This window comes from Eschrichtius robustus, chromosome 19 (genome assembly GCF_028021215.1).
Source record: "Eschrichtius robustus isolate mEscRob2 chromosome 19, mEscRob2.pri, whole genome shotgun sequence".
NCBI classification, from domain to species: domain Eukaryota; kingdom Metazoa; phylum Chordata; class Mammalia; order Artiodactyla; family Eschrichtiidae; genus Eschrichtius; species Eschrichtius robustus.
In genome coordinates, this window is record NC_090842.1 from 68,847,218 (window position 1) to 68,855,308 (window position 8,091).

General features: G+C 46.0%; 1 pseudogene; it reads left to right on the top strand.

The window, feature by feature from the left end:
* The first annotated feature begins 242 nt into the window (after window positions 1-242).
* On the top strand, window positions 243-7,034 carry LOC137753902 (zinc finger protein 773-like; annotated as a pseudogene).
* Window positions 7,035-8,091: the final 1,057 nt, after the last annotated feature.

Sequence of the window (8,091 nt, forward strand, 5' to 3'; positions counted from 1 at the left end):
GGCTAAGTGGTAAGAAAGTGTACATAACTCGGGACCTACAGTACAGTCCTCGGAAATCTGGGTACCTCCCCTTTAAGAACCTGAAAACCTGCCCCCGCCTCAGAGTCTCCGGATACTCCCCAACGCGACCTTTCCAGGAGGTGGGGAGCACCGCCCCTTGCCTGGGCCTGGGGCGCTATGAACTACATTACCCGGAAGGCACTGAGCCGCAGGAGAGCGGCACTTCCGTTCTAGAAGACGGCGTCTGGGCGGGCCTTCCGGCGTGGACCGCGGGCGACGGTTTGTAAACTCGGGGAGCTAACTTGTTAACTTGCGGGGAGCTTCGGAACCCTGGGCCGGCCTGAGGTTAGGGAGCCTGGAAGCTGCTGTGTCCGCTGATCTGAGGAGGGTCTGAGGCTCGGCGTGGGCGCCATCTGGCCTGACTCTGTCTCGGAGCCGGGACAGGGGCCACCGTGCCCGGGACCCTCATTCGCCCACACACTCCGCTGGCGGCGGCGGAGCTGATGGGTCCAATCCAGCTAAATCCTGCGCCCTCCGGGCCCTCCCTCAACTCTTCTTATTCTGCAATATTTTGGTTCTAAATCGAGGTTCTCTAACGAGTGTCCTATACTTATTTGTCCCTCCAAATGTTGGTTTTCCCAATTTTGAAATATGAACTGCGTGGGGAAAAAAAATTGCAGAGAACTTACACGTGCAGATGAATAAGCCGTTTTAAAATTAATATCTGTTCACCGCTCAGGTCAAAAAATGCGATGTCAATAGGACCCCATAAGGCTCCTGTGCGGTCCTTCCAAAACAATTATCTCCATTTCTCGAAAGTTAAGGTGTTATCTGATGTTTCACGTAAGCATCTTTCTTGATAGTTTTGCCAACTATGTGGAAAATATTCAACGACTGTAGTTTAATTTCTCTCGCTTGTTGTAAGACTTTTTATGAACGGAATCATATAAATATTATGACGTGTTCATGTGCACAGTATGGTGTGACTTTACCCATGTTTTTCATGACTGTCCATTTTCCTTTTTGTGCAGTATTCTGTAGATATGAGTATGAGTAAAGTGGTGTATTTATAAATTCTCTATGCGTTCTGGGGTATATAAAGCATGCATTTGTCTAGCGTGTATGTTAAAATTATTATTGTATTTAATTGAACATTTCCACTTTGTTTCTTAATGATTGCTTTTATTATTTATTTTTGGCTCCATTGGGTCTTCGTTGATGCGCGTGGGTTTCCTCTAGTTGCGGCGTGCGGGGGCTACTCCTAGTTGTGGTGTGCGGGCTTCTCATTGCGGTGGCTTCTCTTGTTGCGGAGCACGGGCTTTAGGCGCGCAGGCTTCAGTAGTTGCAGAACGCGGGCTCAGTAGTTGTGGCGCACGGGCTTAGCTGCTCTGCGGCATATAGGATCTTCCCGGACCAGGGTTTGAACCTGTGTCCTCTGCATTGGTGGCAGATTCTTAACCACTGCGTTACCAGGGAAGTCCTGAACATTTCCACTTTTTGGTCTTGTTTTGCTCCATTTTACTAATTTTAACGTAGTTCTTTTAGTGAAATTGTTATACTTATTCTTCATCTATACCATCTTTATGTTTTGATACACACTTATGCGTTACATAAATGTACAGTTTTACAGTATTCACACACTTAGATGGTTTATTTTTATTTTTTAATTTTTTAATTTTTTTTAAAATTTATTTATTTATGGCTGTGTTGGGTCTTCATTTCTGTGCAAGGGCTTTCTCTAGTTGTGGCAAGTGGGGGCCACTCTTCATCGCAGTGCGCAGGCCTTTCACTGTCGTGGCCTCTCTTGTTGTGGAGCACAGGCTCCAGATGCGCAGGCTCAGTAGTTGTGGCTCACGGGCCTAGTTGCTCCGTGGCATGTGGGATCTTCCCAGACCAGGGCTTGAACCCGTGTCTCCTGCATTGGCAGGCAGATTCTCAACCACTGCACCACCAGGGAAGCCCCTAGATGGTTTTTTAAAGTGATTTTACTCTTCGAGTAATATTTATTTTACCGGAAAATCATCTTTCTCTGGTGGTGTTGCAAGAGAAAATGATTAAGATAGCTTGTTAAAATTTTTCTTTTAAGGGGGACGAAATGAATCATTGTAAGGATAAAAAGTTACAATGCTTCGAATCCCTCGCAAGATGTTAAGAACTCAAGAAGATATTTCCATCTTTCTATAATGAGGATGGAACAGAGGTCAATCCCTAGCTTATCTCCTTTCTCCTAAGTTTGAAGAGTCGTAAGTGAGGTCCAGTTATCCGGAACTGCTGGAGGCCAAGCACTATTACTCCAACACCCGCTTTATCAGAGATTCATTTTCAGTGTGAAGCAAGTAAATGGTAGTTCCGTTCTCTATCACAGGAGGAAAAAAAACTAGTAGGAAATTACGGAAATCTCTCTGACCGTTTATGGAAAAAAACATGGATATATCAAAGAATATGGAAAAATATAAAAAGTACATATCCTGGAATTCTATTGTATAGTGTTATGATAATTTCAAATCAGAATTTAATCTATGGATTATGTAAGCTGGAATTTTCTTTAATATGGAATATTAAAGAAATAATAATCTGGAATAATCTTTAATATGACCAAATTAAAATTTGTAAAGGAAGTATAAGACCTCCTGTTGGCCACTTGTTAGGGCCACCTACAAGCTATGGGAAGAGAAGAATCTGTTATTGCCAGGGGAGAAACAGAAGAAGGGAGTCAAATGGAAGTGTCAGAAACAGACCTGTACATAAAATGAGACTTAACTTTTGATATTTGTGATTTAGGACTATAATAGCGCTTTATGACCTGCCACAACCATTTCCTCGCCAACACAATCCCTTATTCTTCTGGCTCACTGGGCTCCAGTCACACTAACCTCGTGGATGCTGCTCAAACACACCAGGCATGACTCTCATAGAGAGTCTTTGTACTCATTTTTCCCATTTCAGGAAAGCTTTTTCTTAAGATGTCCACATGATTTTATGGCACAACTCTATAACATTTTCTGCCCTGTTTTACATGCTTTACTTTTTCCTTGAGCATCTATCTTGCCTGAAATAGTAAATGGTTCACTCATTAATCTTCTTTTTTGTCTGTATCACAGATGGGAATTAACGTTACATGGCCCTGCTCATCCCACAGACTCCACATTCAGCAGAACCACTTATGGACCCTGCACTGGTGAGTGTCAGGTGTCCTGCAACTCTTTTGCTGCCATTCTTCCTGGCCTTGGTGTCTCAAGACCCTAGAACCCTACGCTCAGGTTTCTAAGTCCAGGCCAGAGCTTATATGGAGAGATTCCCATTTTTGGCAGCCAGCAGACTGAGATGTGAAAGGTTGTCTTAGGTACAGGGATTAGTATGTACAAATGCTTGGGGATGAGATTGAATTGGGAATGCTCTATGACTTGTATGTGTTAGTTAATGTCTGGCGAGAACAGAGAGCAAGGGGGCAAGAGTCAGGCCTAGAATCGTACTCTGAGAAGGTAGGTTTCTGTTCTGAGAGTGATGGCAGACATGGAATTTTTGGAACAGGAGGGAAAGTGATCTTACTTAGGTCTTAAGAGGCTATCCTGGGCTGCAGTGTGCAGAAGTTTCTAAAGTAGGAGCTGACCAGATTTTCTAATGTGGAGTGGTCACAGATACCTCCAAAGTTTTTTCCCTGTGCATCTGGAAGTGTGGAGGTGCCATCAACTGAGATGGGGAAGTCAGTGGTAGGAGTTCTTTTCAGTGAGACTATTAGGAATTGGATTGCAGCCAAGTTGAGTCCCAGATGTTCCAGAGGCTCCCAAGTATAGGAGACAAGTGGACAGCTGAACATGCAGATCTAGAGTGCTGGGGGAGGCTTCAGGATCCTATTAGGGGACAAGAGAGGAGAGAGGGGCTGTCACAAAGACAGACAAGGAAAAGTAGTTGTCATCAGCAGGAAGGTAGGGGGAAGGGAAAGTCCAGCAGGTGGCCAAGGTTTTCATGGGAGAGTGGCCGTGAAATTGATGCAGAGGGAAAGCAGAAATGGAGGTACAGTGATACCAAAGTGAGGCTGGTGCTTATTTCTCTTCCTATGCACTCACCAGGCTTTTGTGGTGGAACTTAGGGCTTTTCTGTCAAGGGCTGGGGAGCTGCCAGTGGAGAGTTGGGGCATGCTGGGATCCTATTGCATTGGCAAGCACTTTCTGAGTGCCACGTGAAGAAGGGTATATGAGGAGACAGGAGACATGCCAATTTTATGGACCAGATTGTGGCAATGGGGATCTGATGTATGAGGAGTTATCCAGTGAGTTATATGCATGTGGGGAAGGTGTGTGAAGTAATTGCCCGAGGTACTAGGAGCTTAAGAGAGAAGGATAGGCCTAAGTGTGTTTGTGTCTGGGAGACATGATCCTGGGGACTCTCAGGCTGTTATCTTGCAGGAGAGGGAGGGGGCCCTACATACCAGGAGCACAGATTTAGATGGCATCTATCTGTCCACCTGCCTCTTTTTGCTGAGGCTGGATCTAGCTATCAAGGAAGCATGAAGAGTTATTGGGTACCACTGCCCTCTAAGTCAGGGAACTGTGGAGGAAGATGAGCCTAGAGTGAATATGAGCTGGGATTAGGTGTACTTATGGGGTCCTGGGGAAAGAGGCTGCTTATGGACACATCTGTCCCCATCATCACAGGGCCCTGTGACCTTTGAGGACATGGCTGTGTACTTTTCCCATGAGGAATGGAGGCTTTTTGGTGAGGCCCAGAGACTCCTGTACCATGATGTGATGCTGGAGACCTTTGCACTTGTTGCATCATTGGGTAAGGCCCTCCCACCTATCCCAGCATCCTGGGCAGGTCTCTGCCTTTCCCTTTTTTTCCAAAGGCAAGTCTGTTTTTTCAGAGCTAGACAGTGAGCACATCTCTATTACTGCTTCCCTCTCATACATGCTGTAGGTGCCAAGGCTGGGTGAGTGTATACTACCTCCTTTCAGAAGTATCCCCAGTACCAGAGGCTCTGAAGTTTTCTGGGTCATAAGACTTGGAAATAGTTCGGTGGGTTCCATTAGCCTCAGCCACTCCCTACTAAGTTGACTCTGTAGACCCATGCACCTCTGTGCTCCAGGTTCTGCCCCCTTCCAACTGACATTTCCTGGGCCCTGACTATACCAGGAATTGTTGGGACTCAACGTGGTCACTATTTGTGGGATCCACTTGGCTGTTGCTGTGAGACCCTCCTCAAAGATTCTTTTTGTGATATTTTTCTTTCCTGAGGTTGTTTCGGGATTGGTTGTACCCCTGGGCCAGTACTGACCTCTCACCTATCCTGTTTTTCCCTTAGGACTTGCATTTTCTAGGTCCCCTGTTATGTCCAGCTGGAGCTGGGAGGTGAACCCTGGGTACATGACAGAGTGGACATGACTGCAGCCACAGCATGAGGGGCTCAAAGTGGGCTTGGCTCCAGTGATTGGCATCAGGGGGAGGAAGTGATGATATGGCTGGGTTCAAATTATATCAGGAACATGTCTGGTGCCCCACAATGTTTTGGTGCCAAAGCCATTGACTGTGTACCTCATTTCTGTGTGCACTGCCCCCATCATTGGGTCTTTTGCTTGGTGAGTCTTCCCTGTTCTGTGACGTGGAGAGGCCCAGTCCTGCACAGAGGCCCTTTCCTAATCAGACCCCAGCTCCCTTGTCCTGAAAACCATCCCAAGGATTTTTTCCTTGTCATGTCAGACACATATTTGTGATGGGGCTGCCCCCTTCTACCAAAATCTGTATGAAGTTCACCCGTATTTCTCTGCTTTCAGGTTGTTGGCATGGAGTAGAGGTCAAGGAGACACCGTCTGAGCAAAATGATTCTGTAGAAGTGCCACAAATAAATACTTCAGACAAACCTGTCCACCCAGAAGGGCTGTCCCTGGGAGATATGTAGTCTGGAATTAGAAGGTGGTGTGCATTTAGCTGAGGACCTGGGAACAAACCCTGGCCAGAAATTTTGTGGGGCAAGTGTGAAATTTCACCAGCACAGTAGAGAGAAACTCTTTAGAAGAGACACGGATAAGGAGTTTATGAAGAGCTGCACAGTCCATGCAACCAAGAAGTCTTTCTCATTCCAGGAGCCTGGGAAGGATTTCCCTGGTAGCTCGGGCCTTCTCCAGCACCAGGTCACTGCACAAAAGGACACCAAGTGTGTGGAGGCCTTTCACAATGGACAAAGGCACTATAAGTTCAGTGAATGTGGGAAAGTCTTCAGCCACAAACACTCACTTGCTCAGCATTAGAGTTTCCACACTGGAAAGAGGCCTTATGAATGCAGTGAATGTGGGAAAACCCTCAACTGCAAAAACTCACTTGTTCAGCACCAGAGAGTCCACACTGGAGAATGGCCTTATGAATGCAGTGAATGTGGAAAAATCTTCAGTTATAAACACAAACTTGTTCAGCACTGGAGACTCCACACTGGAGAAAGGCCATGAGTGCAATGGATGTGGGAAAGCTTTTAGCTACAAACTCACACTTGTTCAGCACCAGCAAATTCACACTGGAGAAAGGCCTTATGAGTGCAGTGTATGTAGGAAATTCTTTACTCAAAACTCCAGCCTTATTGTGCACCAAAGAATTCACACTGCCTCACAGCCTTATAAATGCAGTATATGTGGAAAATTCTTTACCTCCAACTACAATCTTATTGCACACCAGCGAGTTCACAGGGGCACAAGGCCTTATGAGTGCAGTGAATGCGGGAAACCTTTCAGCAACAAACCCACACTTGTTCAGCATCAGCGAATTCACACTGGAGAAGGACCTTATGAGTGCAGTGAATGTGGCAAGTTGTTTAGCCAGAGCTCCAACCTATTGTGCACCACCGAATTCATACTGTAGCAAAGCCTTTTGAGTGCAGTGAATGTGGGAAACGTTTTAGCCAAAGCTCTACTCTCATTAAGCACCAGAGTTCACACTAGAGAAAAACCACATGAGTGCACTAAATGTGGAGAATTCTTTAGCCAAAGCACCCAGCTTACTCAACACCAAAATGTTCACACCACAGAAAGGCCTCACAAGTGCAGCAAATGTGGAAAAGTTTTCTGTCAAAGGTCTGTTCTGACTGAGAACCAGAAACTTCATAGCCAAGATAGGCCCTATGAGTACAGCAAATGTAGGAAAGTTTTCAGTCAAAAGTCTAACCTCATTTGTCACCAGAAAGTTCATGGTGGAGAAAACGCCTTCAAATGAGATGAGAGCAGCGAATGAGCTGTCTCCTTAGTTAATACATCATACTGAATAGGCTCTGTGAGGGAGTCATCAACTGGAAGTTGAATGCCATACATCTGAACAGCCCTTGTGTGCAGATTGCCTATGAGTACCAGGGTCATAGGAAGCTTTACAGGAGCTATGCTGTACTTCCTAACCTGCCCACGGCCCTTTCCAGACTTAATGTCACTGTGAGTTTCTTACCTCTTCCAAGTGGCAGATCCCCATACTGGGCATCAGTCACCTTACTGTGGTCAGGGTAGGTAGACTTTTGTGCTCTCCTGTCCCCTGGAGTGAAGCATGAATAGCCTGAGCACTTGGGTTTTGTCATTCTCTTCCATCAACTGGCTAAGACAGGACCTAACCAGCTTTGACCATGGGGATCCCAGTCTGGGTTCTGCTGGTGGCTCACAGAGGTTTACCTTCTTTGGTGGCATTGTCTCATGTCATGCTCACAATGGATTTTTCTAGCTCCAGGTCACCCTTTTTGGAAACTCTCAGTTTGCTCTGCTCTGTGCCATAATAAAGACTATTATTTAAGCCCCCTTTCATCTTGGGGTTTGTTCACTCTTAGACTGATGTTGAGAACCATATTGGACTGTTAGGATGAAAAAGAACAGGTTTTGTGAGTGTTGCAAACTTTGTATACCTCAGTGGGGATAGTATCATGGCAGAGGATAGTGTTCACTCCAGTTGTGGTCTAATTTGCATTGCTTTCCAAGGCCTCCTAGGGTAGACTGCAGGGCTCTGTGGGACTAATGTTGAGTCCTGGATGTCAGAATTTTTGGTGGGTTCAGAGGTCACCCTGAGATGAGGACAGTCGTGAGAACCACCAGTGATTTTGGAGCTGGATGAGAGTGGAAGTCGTGTAGTCCA